At 37.5% G+C, this 17,196-nt stretch overlaps 1 long non-coding RNA gene across 1 annotated transcript; it reads right to left on the bottom strand.

The window, feature by feature from the left end:
- Positions 1 to 6,119: 6,119 nt before the first annotated feature.
- Positions 6,120 to 6,818, bottom strand: LOC126686323 (uncharacterized). The gene is made up of 2 exons (XR_007643908.1): positions 6,766 to 6,818; positions 6,120 to 6,280 (listed from the first exon to the last, which is right to left on the bottom strand). It is a non-coding gene; the product is annotated as an uncharacterized LOC126686323 (long non-coding RNA).
- Between the last annotated feature and the right edge of the window lie 10,378 nt (positions 6,819 to 17,196).

Here is a 17,196-nt window from a genome sequence, read left to right as displayed (position 1 = left end):
TCAATCGCTAAAAAGGTGAAACCTTTGAATTTGTTTCGTTTGGATTTGTTTCGTAACGTTTTAAAACGTTTGGCTTCTATCGCTAAAAAGGTGAAAAGTTTGGCTTTAATCGCTAAAAAGGTGAAACATTTGGATTTGTTTTGTTATGTTTGTAAACGTTTGGCTTCAATCGCTAAAAAGGCGAAACGTTTGGATTGGTTTTGTAACGTTTGTAAACGTTTAACTTCAATCGCTAAAAAAGTGAAATGTTTGGTTTTGTTTCTTAGCATTTGTAAATGTTTGGCTAAAAAAGGTGAAACGTTTTGATTTGTTTCGTAATGTTTCAAACGTTTGGTTTGGTTTTGTGACGTTTGTAAACGTTTGGCTTAAATCTCTAAAAAGGTGAAACGTTTGGATTTGTTATGAAACCTTTGTAAACCTTTGGCTTATATCGCTAAAAAGGTGAAACGTTTGGATTTGTTTTGTAACGTTTGTAAACGTTTGGCTTAAATCGCTAAAAAGGTGAAACGTTTGGATTTTTTTCGTAACGTTTGTGAACGTTTGGTTTTGTTTTGTAACGTTTGTAAATGTTTGGCTTACATCGCTAAAAAGGGGAAACTTTTGGATTTGTTTTGCAAAGTTTCTAAACATTTGGCTTAAAATACTAAAAAAGCGAAACGTTTGGATTTGTAATGCAACGTTTGTAAACGTTTGGCTTAAATCGCTAAAAAGGTTAAACGTTTGGATTTGTTTTGTAACGTTTGTAAACGTTTGGCTTAAATCGCTAAAAAGGGGAAACGTTCGGATTTGTTTTGTAACGTTTGTAAACGTTTAGCTCAAATAGCTTTGTAACGTTTTTTAAAGGTTTTTTTTGTTTTGCAACGTTTGTAAACGTTTTATTTCGTAATGTTTGTAAACGTTTGGCTTAAATCGCTAAAAAGGTGAAACGTTTGGATTTGTTTTGTAACATTTGTAGACGTTTGGATTAAATCGCTAAAAATGTGAAACGTTTGGTTTTTTTCGTAACGTTTGTAAACGTTTGGATTTGTTTTCTAAGGTTTATAAATGTTTGACTTAAATCGCTAAAAAGGTGAAACATTTTTCATTTGTTTTGTAAACGTTTGGATTTGTTTTATACCGTTTGTAAACGTTTGCCTTCAATCACTAAAAAGGTGAAATGTTTGGATTTGTTTCGTAATGTTTACAAACGTTTGGCTTAAATCGCTAAAAAGGTGAAATGTTTGGATTTATTTGGTAACGTTTGTAAACGTTCGGCTGAAATCGCTAAAAAGGTGAAATGTTTGGATTTTTTCGTAACGTTTTAAACTTTTGGTTTTGTTTCGTAACGTTTGTAAACGTTTTGTTTAAATCGCTAAAAGGTGAAATGTTTGAAATTTTTTCGTAACGTTTGTGAACGTTTGGTTTTGTTTTGTAACTTCTGTAAATGTTTGGGTTACATCGCTAAAAAGGGGAAACATTTGGATTTGTTTTGCAAAGTTTCTAAACATTTGGCTTAAAACACTAAAAAAGCGAAACGTTTGGATTTGTAATGTAACGTTTGTAAACGTTTGGCTTAAATCGCTAAAAAGGTGAAACGTTCGGATTTGTTTTGTAACGTTTGTAAACGTTTGGCTAAAATAGCTTTGTAACGTTTTTTAAAGGTTTTTTTATTTTGCAACGTTTGTAAACGTTTTGATTCGTAATGTTTGTAAACGTTTGGCTTAAATCGCTAAAAAGGTGAAACGTTTGGATTTGTTTTGTAACATTTGTAAACGTTTGGATTATATCGCTAAAAATGTGAAACGTTTGGTTTTGTTTCGTAACGTTTGTAAACGTTTGGATTTGTTTTCTAACGTTTATAAATGTTTGGCTTAAATCGCTAAAAAGGGGAAACGTTGGGATTTGTTTTGTAACGTTTGTAAACGTTTGGCTTAAATCGCTAAAAAGGGGAAACGTTCGGATTTGTTTTGTAACGTTTGTAAACGTTTGGCTTAAATAGCTTTGTAACGTTTTTTAAAGGTTTTTTTTTACTTTGCAACGTTTGTAAACGTTTTGTTTCGTAATGTTTGTAAACGTTTGGCTTAAATCGCTAAAAAGGTGAAACGTTTGGATTTGTTTTGTAACATTTGTAAACGTTTGGATTAAATCGCTAAAAATGTGTAATATCCTGTATTTTTCAGTCATGGTTTTGTTGTGTTTCCGACTTAGTTTCGGATTATTAATGGTGGACTTAGCAAGTGTGAAACTTTATTTGGGGTTGGAGTTGTATCTTGTATATGTCGCACGTGTCACGCGAAGTTTCGATGACGATTTGATTTGTATCCGAATTACAATCGATGTTGTGTTCGTCTGCCTTCTAAATCTGACGTGTTTTGATAAACCATCCATATCTCCCAATTGCACCGGGCTCATCTTTGGATATGTTGTGCATAATAAAAAGTTGATCGTTGGATCAAAATTTAAGTCAAATTGGAGTAGTGTGCGAGTGTGCGAACGCACACCTAGTGTGCGAACGCACACTCTTGAAGTTGTGCAGTGTGCGAACGCACACTTCAGGTGTGCGATCGCACACCTATTTCTGCGGCAGTAACAGGTCTATAAATAGACCTGTTACCACACGACCCTTTTCTTTTATTCTTTTAAAACCCTAAATTTATCACAAACCCTAGCCGTCCCACCATGTCAAAACGCTCTGAAACATTACATCTTTCATCCCTCTTCTTCGCTCGTGGATTCGGTAAGATTTCGTTACTCTTCTTCGTGTTAACCTTTCGGTATCGCTTTGCCGTTGTGTAACTCATGTCTCTACATTTTGTTTAACACCGTTCCGAGATGGGTTTCTGTGTTGCTTCGTGCTTATCGTCCTCTATAATCCTAAGGTAATGGTATCGAAATTGGTACGTAAAATTCTCCCGTTCCTATGCCGTTCGTTTCGCCGTCGATTTCAAACGTTGCTACTGTTGTTCTTTTTGAATTCTGGTTGCCATGGCCTTGCTGTAATCTTTCATATATGTAGTAATAAACCCTTTTACTTGAATTGTGATTGTTCTTCGGTGTTGTCTCAATTCGCCGTTTGAAAGTTCTTTGTTGCCGCCGTAAATCTTGAGATGTCGTAGTTGTTATGGCTGCCGTGGGTTTGGTTTCACGCTTTTAGGTAGTTTAGGTTTAGAGGTTCATTAATATTTAGATTTCTAAACTCAGAAACCTTACATTCTTGGCTTGACATGTTTGATATTTTTCAAATGGTGGTTGGCGGGGAAATCATGATTTTGTATGTAGGAGATGGCTAATGGTATTTTTAAGTCATGGGTTAAAATTGCCTTAACTATTTGAATTCTCATTGTTTATTGTTTTAATCAATTGAACCCCTCAAGATTGTTTCTAGCTATTGTCATTATTGTGATAATAACTTTGATTTCATTTTAATTTATAATTGGGCAATTTGAAAACGATAAATATTTTATAACTTAATTAATATAATTACTCGGGTAATTATATTTAATTTTGATTGAAATGTCAACTTGGCTAATTTACAGTTGAGCCCCTAACGTTTTCTTAACTTATTTTAGTTAAGTATTTGATTGTAACTTTGGTTACTTGAACTTTAAGATATTGAGTTCCGTTTTAAATTTTGATTTTTAATTATCAAAGTTATTTTCATAATTATAAACTATGGTTTATAATTGGGATATAAGTATAATTATTTTATCAATGTTATATTTAATTATAAACTATGGTTTATAATTTGGGTAATATATTATTTATTAAAGTTGTTTCAAAATTATAAACTTGGGTTTATACTTTGATAAAGCTTTTAGGTCGGGTTAGACTTTGGTCGCCCGACAAGTGGGAAGAAGCTTGGTAGTTTTGATAACTCGGCTGACTCACTGATATGGATTTTAACTTGGGTTATTATCTAATAAATATTTAAATAATATTTTCTGAAAAGGACTTTAAAGCGAGAACTCGATAAACTTGACTTGTTGTTAACTGTATAATTATTTGAGTATTGCGTTTACTCTGTTTGGCTTTACCTTGACTTGTTGTTTGTGCTAGTCCTATGTGGTGTCTAGTACTCCATAGAGTTAGGGTCTGTTTTTAATGATTATTTATATTTGTTTAGACTCGTCGACTGTTCGTGCTTTTGAGACGAACCGAGTTTAGGCTGCTTGCCAGGAGTTTTCACGTGGATTAGCAAGCAGTGAGTTTATATCGCTATTTACCGCTTTATTAAGTAAATTGTATTTTGTATATATGTATATATTGTATAAACAGATTTCGAATTGTTTTCGGCATTATGGATCTGAATTGGAACGGGCTACTCGATGGGCATCATCGAGACTGTGTGCGCACCGGTATGATCATATATGGTATTTGAGGTAGGTTAGAGATACGTCTCACCTAGTGAGGGCGCCGGTGGAAGATACGTCTCCTGGGACTCACATGTTTTATTCGAGTGACAGTCGGGGATCGGTTATTGAGATACGTCTCACCGACACGACAATGGATTTAGTATATTGTGGTTTAGGGTTTCAATGCTTATCCATAATGATAAATTGCTTTACAAATGTTTTAAAAGTGTTTTAAAGATTTTCACTTAATAAATGTAAATAGTTATATGAACTCATCTCAGTATATCTGACCCCGTTGTTTTCTCAATTTTTCCAGGATTATGATTTTGAGCGAGTCAGCTGGTCTCCGATTCGTTATTTCCTCGGAGGTCTTATTTTTATTAAAGTTATTAAATTGATTTTATTCTTAGACCGCAGTAGTAATTAGAAGTCTTATTTGTCTAATACTTGTTATACAATTATTCAATTGATTTATATATTATTTAGCATTCTTATATTAACTTGGGTTAATATGTATTTATGCCATGTTGGAGACTCGCAGTTGTTCGAGCACTTAATATATAAATGTGATTATTATAAACTGCTAGAATTAGGCTGAAGTCTCGGTTGCCCCCGAGCATGGGTTTCTTGCAGGTTTATGTACTTATATGGTTATCCGCAAGGCTTGCTACTGGTTTTGGTACAACCATACCCATACCCTAGCGCCGGTCACGATTCATGAAAATGGGTCGTGACAAAATGTGAAATGTTTGGTTTTGTTTCGTAACGTTTGTAAACGTTTGGATTTGTTTTCTAACGTTTATAAATGTTTGGCTTAAATCGCTAAAAAGGTGAAACGTTTGAATTTGTTTTGTAACTTTTGTAAACGTTTGGCTTAAATCGCTAAAAAGGGGAAACGTTCGGATTTGTTTTGTAACGTTTGTAAACATTTGGCTTAAATAGCTTTGTAACGTTTTTTAAAGGTTTTTTTTTGTTTTGCAACGTTTGTAAACGTTTTGTTTCGTAATGTTTGTAAACGTTTGGCTTAAATCGCTAAAAAGGGGAAACGTTTGGATTTGTTTTGTAACATTTGTAGACGTTTGGATTAAATCGCTAAAAATGTGAAACGTTTGGTTTTTTCATAACGTTTGTAAACGTTTGGATTTGTTTTCTAACGTTTATAAATGTTTGGCTTAAATCGCTAAAAAGGTGAAACATTTTTCATTTGTTTTGTAAACGTTTGGATTTGTTTTATACCGTTTGTAAACGTTTGCCTTCAATCACTAAAAAGGTGAAATGTTTGGATTTGTTTCGTAATGTTTAGAAACGTTTGGCTTAAATCACTAAAAAGGTGAAATATTTGGATTTTTTTTGTAACGTTTGTAAACGTTCGGCTGAAATCGCTAAAAAGGTCAAATGTTTGGATTTTTTCGTAACGTTTTAAACTTTTGGTTTTGTTTCGTAACGTTTGTAAACGTTTTGCTTAAATCGCTAAAAAGGTGAAACGTTTGGAATTTTTTCGTAACGTTTGTGAACGTTTGGTTTTGTTTTGTAACTGTCACGACCCATTTTCATGAATCGCGACCGGCGCTAGGGTATGGGTAATGTAGTACCAAAACCCGTAACTAGCCTTTCAATTAACAAATAAACACAATAACCTGCAGAAAACCAATGCTCGGGGGCAACCGAGACTTTAGCCTAAATCTAACAGTTATAATAATCAACAGTTAATATAACATGCTTATCCAATTCCGAGTCTGAAATAGATTTATCATAGCCCAAATTAAATGATATAACATGCCAAAGCAATAAAACCAGTCGAACCAATCCGACAAAAATATAATAATAATAAAGACGTCTAGTTACTACTGCGGTCTAAGAATAAAACAGTTTCACAGTTCTACTAAAATAAATGGAACCTCCGAGGAAAAGTAAATGCGGAGATCACCAGACTCTCTCAGATCATAACCCTGGGGAAAATTGGGAAAAACAACGGGGTCAGATATACTGAGATGAGTTCATACCACTATCTACATTTATTAAGTGGAAAACCTTTAAAACCGTTTAAAACGTTTAAATACGATATTACGAATAATAGTTGGAACCCTAATCCACAATTCTAAATAATAACATAATCCAACAGGTCTGGTCCCGAGAGCTGAGCTACACCGAGTTACCACTGACCACACTTATACCAGAGTCCCGAGAGCTGAGCTACACCGAGTTACTCTACTTGGTCCCGAGAGCTATGCTCACACCGAGTTACCACATTACCATAATTACCTTTCCCAGATCATTACCGGTGCGCACGCAGTCCTAATGATGCCCATTAGGTAGCATGTTCCAACTAAGAGCCATAATATAAAAACAGTTCGAAATATACGTACAGTATATATATTTAATATTAAAATAACAATTTACTTAATAAAGCGGTAAATAGTAAGTACAAACTCACTGCTTGCTAATCCACGTGAATACCGGCAAGCAACTAATCCTGGTTCGCCTCTGGAGCACGAACAATAGACGGGTCTAGACAAATAAAATAATTATTAAAAGCAGACCCTAACTCTAGAGAGTACTAGACACCACATAGGACTAGCACAATTTACACGTCGGAATTAAATGATCCAAAGCAACACAAAAATACCCAAAAGGTAATAAAGCCCAATTAATACAAGTCTATTGAGTTCTCGCTTAAAATCCAATTTATAAATACTATTTAATAATCTTTATTAATTTCCAAATAGTGGGTTAGCCGAGTTACTAATAACTACCAAGCTAACCTCATTTGTCGGGTGACCCAAGTCTAACTCGACTCAAAACGTTTACTAATATAAACCCGAGTTTATATTTATAAAATAATTCGATAAAATAATAATCTATTTTAAAAGCGGAACTCAATAACTTCAATTTCAAGTAACCCAAGTTACAACCCAAAAACTTAATCATTTTAAGTTTATAAAATTTTAGGGGCTAAATTGTACTTTAGCCAATTAGGGGCTAAACTGTACTTTAGCCAATTTGATATCCGAAATCAATTTAATTGCTTTTGTTTATAATTAAAACAAAATATAGGGTTATTAACCCAAGGCTCACTTAAATAAATTATAAAACTCGTTTAGGGATTAAATTGTAATTTAGTCAAATATACGTCAAAAGATATTCGAAGTCCAATATAATTACTCTGAAAAAAATATTATCATAAATAACCAATAGAATCAATTTATTAATTCATTACTAATTAAGGCAAACACCCAAAATTAAATAAGGCCCAATAGGAATGATTATAACATTCCCTCCATGCAACCCAAACTTACATTGAACCCAATTGAGAAAAGCAACTAATTCAGTGACCTAAGTGTACCATTTACCATCGTTTTCACAATTCAAACAAAACAAGAAAGAGCCCGCCATAACATCATCTCTGCATATAAACTTATTACAGAATTTGGAAACATGAAACTTTAACTTTCAACACAATACTCATAATTCTTTAACAAATCACTTTTAAACCAAATCAAAATAAAATAACTTTAGTATTATCAAACACAAAAACAATCGATCCTTAAAACAAAACGAGAATCATGACCGGCAATGGAATAATCTCAAACGATAGCTTAACCATTTAACAACTAACATTCTAAGTGATTTGTAATCCTTACATAACAAAATCCAAGCCAAAGTTCATGAAGGGAATCAGCAACTAGAAACAGTTTATATGAACAACGAAATGGTAAAACGGCGGCGATTGAAACGAGGTCGATTACGTACCGTTTTGCAAAATCAAAGAGTAGAATCGTAGAGAATTGAGTCTAGAATCTCTGTGACGAAGCGGAATTGATTTCGATCTAAGAACGAGCAAGAACGATTCAATTTACGGAAGTGCCGTTTATAAGTTAAAACAGAAAATTAAGAACGAAGAAGAACATGAGACTTACCAAGATCAATGAAGAAGAAGAGATGGGGTTGTGTTGTTTATGATCATCAAAACTCAAAGAAGTCGGCTAGGGTTTTGTATTAAACGTTGATGAATAAATAAAATGGACGGCGTGTTTAAATAGGAAAGAAATGAGCATAAGTATCGCTGAAACGTTAGCAGCAATACAAAGGGCAAGACCTGCTCAAAATAATGGAGGAATGAATGGGCCAATATGAATGTGTGGGCTGCATTAATTTGGCCACTAAACAACAACGTGAAAAGGACTTAATAGAAATGCATGGTTTGCATGCATGACTTTATCCATTTATTTATTTTTTCTTTTAAAAAAATTAATAATACTAACCACACTAATCGAACCACGACCGAATCAACGAACGACTCTAATAAATTAAAAAAAAATGTTTAATAATAGTAATAATAATAATTTACCTAAAACTTGACGGAATGCAAAAATAAAAAAATTTTAAAAAAAAACGGGATATTACATTCTCCCCAACTTATTAAAAATTCGTCCTCGAATTTAGAACTCAAAACTCGAAGCATATCAACACGTAAGGCACACAAGATCACACAATGATAACACATAATCAAGGACACACGTTCCTCAAGCAAAGAGGAAAGGATAACGTTTCCGCATATCAGATTCTGTCTCCCAAGTACACTCCTCTACAGAATGATTGCGCCAAAGAACTTTGACCATCGGAATCTCCTTGTTCCGCAATTTACGCACTTGCGTATCAACAATCTCAACTGGTTGTTCCTCATAGGACAGTTCTTGGTCAATCTCAACACTCTGAGGCACAATCACGTGCGAAGGATCGGAAATGCACTTCCTCAACATAGAAACATGAAACACAAGATGTACTAACGACATATCTGGAGGCAAAACCAGACGATAAGCCACAGCTCCAATCCTCTCTGAAATCTCGTAAGGACCAATATACCTCGGTGCCAACTTTCCCTTGACACCAAAACGAACCACGCCTTTCATAGGCGAAACCCGAAGAAACACAAAGTCTCCCACCTGAAACTCGATGTCTTTCCTCTTCGGATCTGCATAACTCTTATGCCGACTAAAAGCAGTCTCTAATCTCCGCTTAATCAATGGTACCTTCTCTGAGGTAATCTGAATGATCTCAGCTCCCGAGAGTTTACGCTCTCCGACCTCCTCCCAACAGATAGGAGATCTACAGTTGCGCCCGTACAAAGCCTCATACGGCGCCATCTCGATACTCGCGTGATAACTGTTGTTATAAGAAAACTCAATCAATGGTAGATGAGTATCCCAGATACCCTGAAAATCGAGAACACACATCCTGAGCATATCCTCCAACGTCTGAATAGTCCTCTCAGACTGACCGTCAGTCTGAGGATGAAAAGCTGTACTGAAATCCAACCGAGAACCCAAGGATTCCTGTAACGCTTTCCAGAACCTCGAAGTAAACACAGAACCTCTGTCTGAAACAATAGAAACCGGTACACCATGCAAACTGACAATCCTGTCGATGTACAACTGAGCCAACCTCGAAGCAGTATACGAAACCTTGATCGGTAGAAAATGAGCTGACTTGGTCATACGGTCAACTATCACCCAGATGGAATCGTACCCCTGCCGAGTACGTGGTAAACCAACCACAAAATCCATAGCAATCCGCTCCCACTTCCACTCTGGAATAGGTAGTGGCTGCAGATAGCCAAAAGGTCTCTGATGCTCCAGCTTCACCTGCTGACAAGTCAGACACCTAGAAACATACTCGGCGACATCATTCTTCATTCCGCTCCACCAGTACGTACCCTTAAGATCATGGTACATCTTAGTAGAACCCGGATGAACACTATAAGCAGAGTTGTGTGCTTCCTCCAGAATCTGGTCCCTCAAACCTTTCGAATCCCGAACACACAGTCTCGAACCATGTCTCAGAACACCATTCATAAAAGTAAACTCAGAATTACTATCCTGCTGAACCTCCTCGATAATCCGTTTCAGTTGTAGATCCTCAGCTTGTAAAGCTTTGATCCGATCAATCAAAACAGGTTGCACTTGTAACTGTGCCAACAGACTACCGTTCTGAGAAACCTGAAAACAATAGCCCGAAGCTATCAAACCGTGCCACTCCCTAATCATGGGTCTACGCCCAACCTCAGTGATATGAGCCAAACTGCCTGAGGACTTGCGACTCAACGCATTGGCTACCACGTTAGCCTTACCCGGATGGTACTGAATAGTACAGTCATAGTCCTTCAGTAGCTCTAACCACCTCCTCTGTCTCAAGTTCAATTCTCTCTGATCAAAGATATACTTCAGACTCTTATGATCAGTGAAAATCTCACAAGTAGCACCATACAAATAATGTCTCCAGATTTTCAGCGCAAAAACCACAGCTGCCAACTCTAAATCATGAGTAGGGTAATTCACCTCATGCTTCTTCAACTGTCTGGAAGCATAGGCAATCACCTGTCCATGTTGCATCAGAATGCAACCCAAACCAATCCGAGACGCATCACAATACACTGTGAAACCGTCAATGCCAGAAGGCAATGCCAAAACCGGAGCTGTAGTCAAAATCTCCTTGAGCTTCTCAAAGCTCGCCTCGCACTTGTCAGTCCACTCAAACTTAACACCCTTCTGTGTCAGTTTAGTCAGCGGTGCAGATATTCTGGAGAAATCTTGCACGAACCGACGATAGTAGCCAGCTAAACCCAGAAAACTTCTGATCTCGGTAACTGACCTTGGCCTCTGCCAATCCATAACCGCCTCAATCTTCTTCGGATCAACCTTGATCCCATCTTTCAACACCACGTGTCCTAGAAAGGTAACCTGATCCAACCAGAACTCACATTTTGAGAACTTAGCGTACAACTGATGCTCACGCAACGTCTGTAGTATAGTCCTCAAATGGTAAGCATGCTCCTCCTCACTCCGAGAATAGATCAAAATGTCATCAATGAAGACGATAACAAATTGATCCAAAAACGGCTTGAACACTCTGTTCATCATATCCATAAACGCTGCTGGTGCGTTCGTCAGACCAAAGGACATAACCAAAAACTCAAAATGTCCATAACGAGTCCGAAAAGAAGTCTTAGGCACATCTGCATCACGGATCCGTAGCTGATGATACCCAGACCTCAAATCAATCTTGGAAAAACACTTCGCACCCTGCAACTAGTCAAACAGATCATCGATGCGAGGAAGAGGATATCTGTTCTTGACAGTAGCCTTATTCAACTGTCTGTAGTCGATACACAGCCGAAAGGAACCGTCTTTCTTCTTTACAAACAGAACTGGAGCACCCCACGGAGAAGTACTCGGTCTGATGAACCCGCTATCCAACAACTCTTGTAACTGGTCCTTCAACTCCTTCAGCTCTGCAGGAGCCATCCGATACGGCGGTATCGAAATCGGAGTTGTACCAGAAACCACATCAATGCAAAACTCAATATCACGATCAGGTGGTAATCCAGGCAATTCCTCTGGAAACACATCAGTGAACTCATTCACTATCGGAACACTATGCATATCACCACTACTAGTCTCCAAATCACGAACCACAACAAGAAAACCCTGGCAACCCTTGCCTAACATCCGCTTCGCCTTGATGGCGGAAATCAGATTCTTAGGTGTCTCCGCCTTTTCTCCCTGAAAGGAAAAAGGTAGATCACCCGGAATCCGAAACTCAACTGACTTCCCTCGACAGTCAATAGAAGCATAATGGCGCGACAGCCAATCCATCCCCAAGATGACATCAAAAGAAAGAACGTCAAGCACAAGCAAATCAGCACATAATTCTCTACCCTGAATAACCACTGGACAAGAAGGATAAACGACGTCCACTATTACACCTTCAGACATAGGTGTAGACACAGCTAGAGGTTCACTCAAAACAGATGGTGCCATACCCAATTTCCCAGCAAAACATGTAGATACAAACGAATGGGTTGCACCCGCATCAAATAACACTAAAGCATCTATAAAAGAAATCGGAATGGTACCTTGCACCACAGCATTTGATGCACGCGCATCCTGAGGAGTAAGTGCGAACACTCTGGCCTGACCCTGAGGCTGCTGCTGCGAACTCTGTCCAGTACCATAACCGTTGGAACCTCTACCGCCGTTACCACGGCCACCAAAACCTCTGCCACCAGAACCACGGCCCCGCTGGCCACCAAAAGATGCTGCAGGTTGAGAGTACCCTACAGACTGTGTAAACGCAGGTCTCTGCTGCTGATAAGATGACTGCGCCACACTGAAGTTAGACGTCTGCTGTCCAGATGTCAGACACTCCCTGGAGAAATGACCCGGCTGGCCACAAGTGAAACAACCTCCAGGAGCTAACTGGCACTGACCATAATGCCTACGTCTGCAATTCTGGCAGAACGGAATGTTCGATCCACCACTGTACCCGCGTCCTGAACCACGGTTGCTCCCACTGCTACTGGAACTGTACGGAGCACTCCTGGCACTATGCCTCCCTTTGTTGTGAGTCCGTCGACTCCCCCTGTTGGCCTGAGAAGAGCCACTGTAGTAATTCCCACTACTATGCTGCACTGGGGCCTGCTGCCCCCCACTAGGAAGGTCACTCTTTCCCTTTTGATTCTGGAAAGGGTCAGAGATCGTTCCAAACTGAACCATCGAATTCTCCATCCGCCGCGCACTATCCACTAACCGGGCAAACTCCATGTTTGTCCCTATCAGCAAAGGGAGAAACTCCGAGCCTAAACCCCTAATATAACGGTCGTTCACTCACTCTTGATCACCCTGAAGATCTGTAGCAAACAGCCCCAAACGTACAAACTCAGTAGTGTAGTCTGTCACTGATCTATCCCCCTTCTTCAAATTTAGCAGCTTTTCTCTGAAACTCTCAGTAACAGAGAAGGGTAGATAGTAGCCTCTGAACCTGATCACAAAATCAGCCCAAGACAAAGTATCCATAACTGGCCTGATGTTATCACGATACCAGTCCTTAGCTGGACCCTTCAGCGACATCTCCACAAGCATCACTGATTGACGATCAGAAGCTTGAATCCTCTGACTGTTGTACTCAAATTCCTCCAAAAAGTCAAGAGCATCCCCAGTACTATCAAAAGAAGTCGGATTCAACTTCAAGTAGATCATCACCAACTCTCTGTCTGTTGGAATGTGACCGACACCAGCAAGTCCACCAATACCAGCTACAACACCAGCCTGAGGTTGCTGTTGCTGCGCTAGCTGACCCAGTACAGTACACTGATTCTGCAGAAGAGCCTGGTTGTTCTGCATCTCGACAATCCCAGCCAAGAAGGTAGTGAAGTCGAACGCTTGCATGTTTGGTGCATGTTGCACCTCTGGTGCCTGCTGCACATTCGGTGCCTGAACACCTGCTGCACCACGTCCTCTAGCTCCACCTCTACCAGAACCAGCTCCTCTGCCTCTACCAGCACCTCTACCTCTGCCAGCACCTCCACCTCGACCACGTCCAGCATTAGCCTGAACTGGTGGTACGTTCTGATCGACTTCCATGGAAATCGCATCATCAGCCACAGCTTCTTGCTCTGCCGCAGCACGAGCACGAGTACGAACAACGTTGTCCATATCCTAAGATTGAACAACAACAATTTAAATAACAGATATTTCATACCCAAGTATGAACAAAACAAGCAACATATAGGATTTCCCAAGAAATCAACAGCAATAAAATGTTCACCCAAGTGAAATAAAATTAACATTTAACAACATCAAATCAACATACAATGACTGACTCGACGCAATCCTATTGGTGTAGGCAAAATGTTTTAAAATCAAAAGATGACGGTTTTAAAGACATGACAGAATCCTATATCCGCAGTAGTTCCTAAGACACAACCATACTTAACAGAGTAAACACATAGCAAGCAATTGGCCTTGGTTTGAAACCAAAGCTCTGATACCAAGTTTGTCACGACCCATTTTCATGAATCGCGACCGGCGCTAGGGTATGGGTAATGTAGTACAAAAACCCGTAACTAGCCTTTCAATTAACAAATAAACACAATAACCTGCAGAAAACCAATGCTCGGGGGCAACCGAGACTTTAGCCTAAATCTAGCAGTTATAATAATCAACAGTTAATATAACATGCTTATCCAATTCCGAGTCTGAAATAGATTTAGCATAACCCAAATTAAATGATATAACATGCCAAAGCAATAAAACCAGTCGAACCAATCCGACAAAAATATAATAATAATAAAGACGTCTAGTTACTACTGCGGTCTAAGAATAAAACAGTTTCACAGTTCTACTAAAATAAATGGAACCTCCGAGGAAAAGTAAATGCGGAGATCACCAGACTCTCTCAGATCATAACCCTGGGGAAAATTGGGAAAAACAACGGGGTCAGATATACTGAGATGAGTTCATACCACTATCTACATTTATTAAGTGGAAAACCTTTAAAACCGTTTAAAACGTTTAAATACGATATTACGAATAATAGTTGGAACCCTAATCCATAATTCTAAATAATAACATAATCCAACAGGTCTGGTCCCGAGAGCTGAGCTACACCGAGTTACCACTGACCACACTTATACCAGAGTCCCGAGAGCTGAGCTACACCGAGTTACTCTACTTGGTCCCGAGAGCTATGCTCACACCGAGTTACCACATTACCATAATTACCTTTCCCAGATCATTATCGGTGCGCACGCAGTCCTAATGATGCCCATTAGGTAGCATGTTCCAACTAAGAGCCATAATATAAAAACAGTTCGAAATATACGTACAGTATATATATTTAATATTAAAATAACAATTTACTTAATAAAGCGGTAAATAGTAAGTACAAACTCACTGCTTGCTAATCCACGTGAATATCGGCAAGCAACTAATCCTGGTTCGCCTCTGGAGCACGAACAATAGACGGGTCTAGACAAATAAAATAATTATTAAAAGCAGACCCTAACTCTAGAGAGTACTAGACACCACATAGGACTAGCACAATTTACACGTCGGAATTAAATGATCCAAAGCAACACAAAAATACCCAAAAGGTAATAAAGCCCAATTAATACAAGTCTATTGAGTTCTCGCTTAAAATCCAATTTATAAATACTATTTAATAATCTTTATTAATTTCCAAATAGTGGGTTAGCCGAGTTACTAATAACTACCAAGCTAACCTCATTTGTCGGGTGACCCAAGTCTAACTCGACTCAAAACGTTTACTAATATAAACCCGAGTTTATATTTATAAAATAATTCGATAAAATAATAATCTATTTTAAAAGCGGAACTCAATAACTTCAATTTCAAGTAACCCAAGTTACAACCCAAAAACTTAATCATTTTAAGTTTATAAAATTTTAGGGGCTAAATTGTACTTTAGCCAATTAGGGGCTAAACTGTACTTTAGCCAATTTGATATCCGAAATCAATTTAATTGCTTTTGTTTATAATTAAAACAAAATATAGGGTTATTAACCCAAGGCTCACTTAAATAAATTATAAAACTCGTTTAGGGATTAAATTGTAATTTAGTCAAATATACGTCAAAAGATATTCGAAGTCCAATATAATTACTCTGAAAAAAATATTATCATAAATAACCAATAGAATCAATTTATTAATTCATTACTAATTAAGGCAAACACCCAAAATTAAATAAGGCCCAATAGGAATGATTATGACATTCCCTCCATGCAACCCAAACTTACATTGAACCCAATTGAGAAAAGCAACTAATTCAGTGACCTAAGTGTACCATTTACCATCGTTTTCACAATTCAAACAAAACAAGAAAGAGCACGCCATAACATCATCTCTGCATATAAACTTATTACAGAATTTGGAAACATGAAACTTTAACTTTCAACACAATACTCATAATTCTTTAACAAATCACTTTTAAACCAAATCAAAATAAAATAACTTTAGTATTATCAAACACAAAAACAATCGATCCTTAAAACAAAACGAGAATCATGACCGGCAATGGAATAATCTCAAACGATAGCTTAACCATTTAACAACTAACATTCTAAGTGATTTGTAATCCTTACATAGCAAAATCCAAGCCAAAGTTCATGAAGGGAATCGGCAGTAGCTATTTAAACTAGAAACAGTTTATATGAACAACGAAATGGTAAAACGGCGGCGATTGAAACGAGGTCGATTACGTACCGTTTTGCAAAATCAAAGAGTAGAATCGTAGAGAATTGAGTCTAGAATCTCTGTGACGAAGCGGAATTGATTTCGATCTATGAACGAGCAAGAACGAGCAAGAACGATTCAATTTACGGAAGTGCCGTTTATAAGTTAAAACAGAAAATTAAGAACGAAGAAGAACATGAGACTTACCAAGATCAATGAAGAAGAAGAGATGGGGTTGTGTTGTTTATGATCATCAAAACTCAAAGAAGTCGGCTAGGGTTTTGTATTAAACGTTGATGAATAAATCAAATGGACGGCGTGTTTAAATAGGAAAGAAATGAGCATAAGTATCGCTGAAACGTTAGCAGCAATACAAAGGGCAATACCTGCTCAAAATAATGGAGGAATGAATGGGCCAATATGAATGTGTGGGCTGCATTAATTTGGCCACTAAACAACAACGTGAAAAGGACTTAATAGAAATGCATGGTTTGCATGCATGACTTTATCCATTTATTTATTTTTTCTTTTAAAAAAAATTAATAATACTAACCACACTAATCGAATCACGATCGAATCAACGAACGACTCTAATAAATTAAAAAAAAATGTTTAATAATAGTAATAATAATAATTTACCTAAAACTTGACGGAATGCAAAAATAAAAAAATTTTAAAAAAAAAACGGGATATTACATGTAACTTCTGTAAATGTTTGGGTTACATCGCTAAAAAGTGGAAACATTTGGATTTGTTTTGCAAAGTTTCTAAACATTTGGCTTAAAACACTAAAAAAGCGAAACGTTTGGATTTGTAATGTAATGTTTGTGAACGTT

This window comes from Mercurialis annua, linkage group LG6, assembly GCF_937616625.2.
Source record: "Mercurialis annua linkage group LG6, ddMerAnnu1.2, whole genome shotgun sequence".
NCBI classification, from domain to species: Eukaryota; Viridiplantae; Streptophyta; class Magnoliopsida; order Malpighiales; family Euphorbiaceae; genus Mercurialis; species Mercurialis annua.
This window is presented reverse-complemented; position numbering and strand designations above follow the sequence as displayed.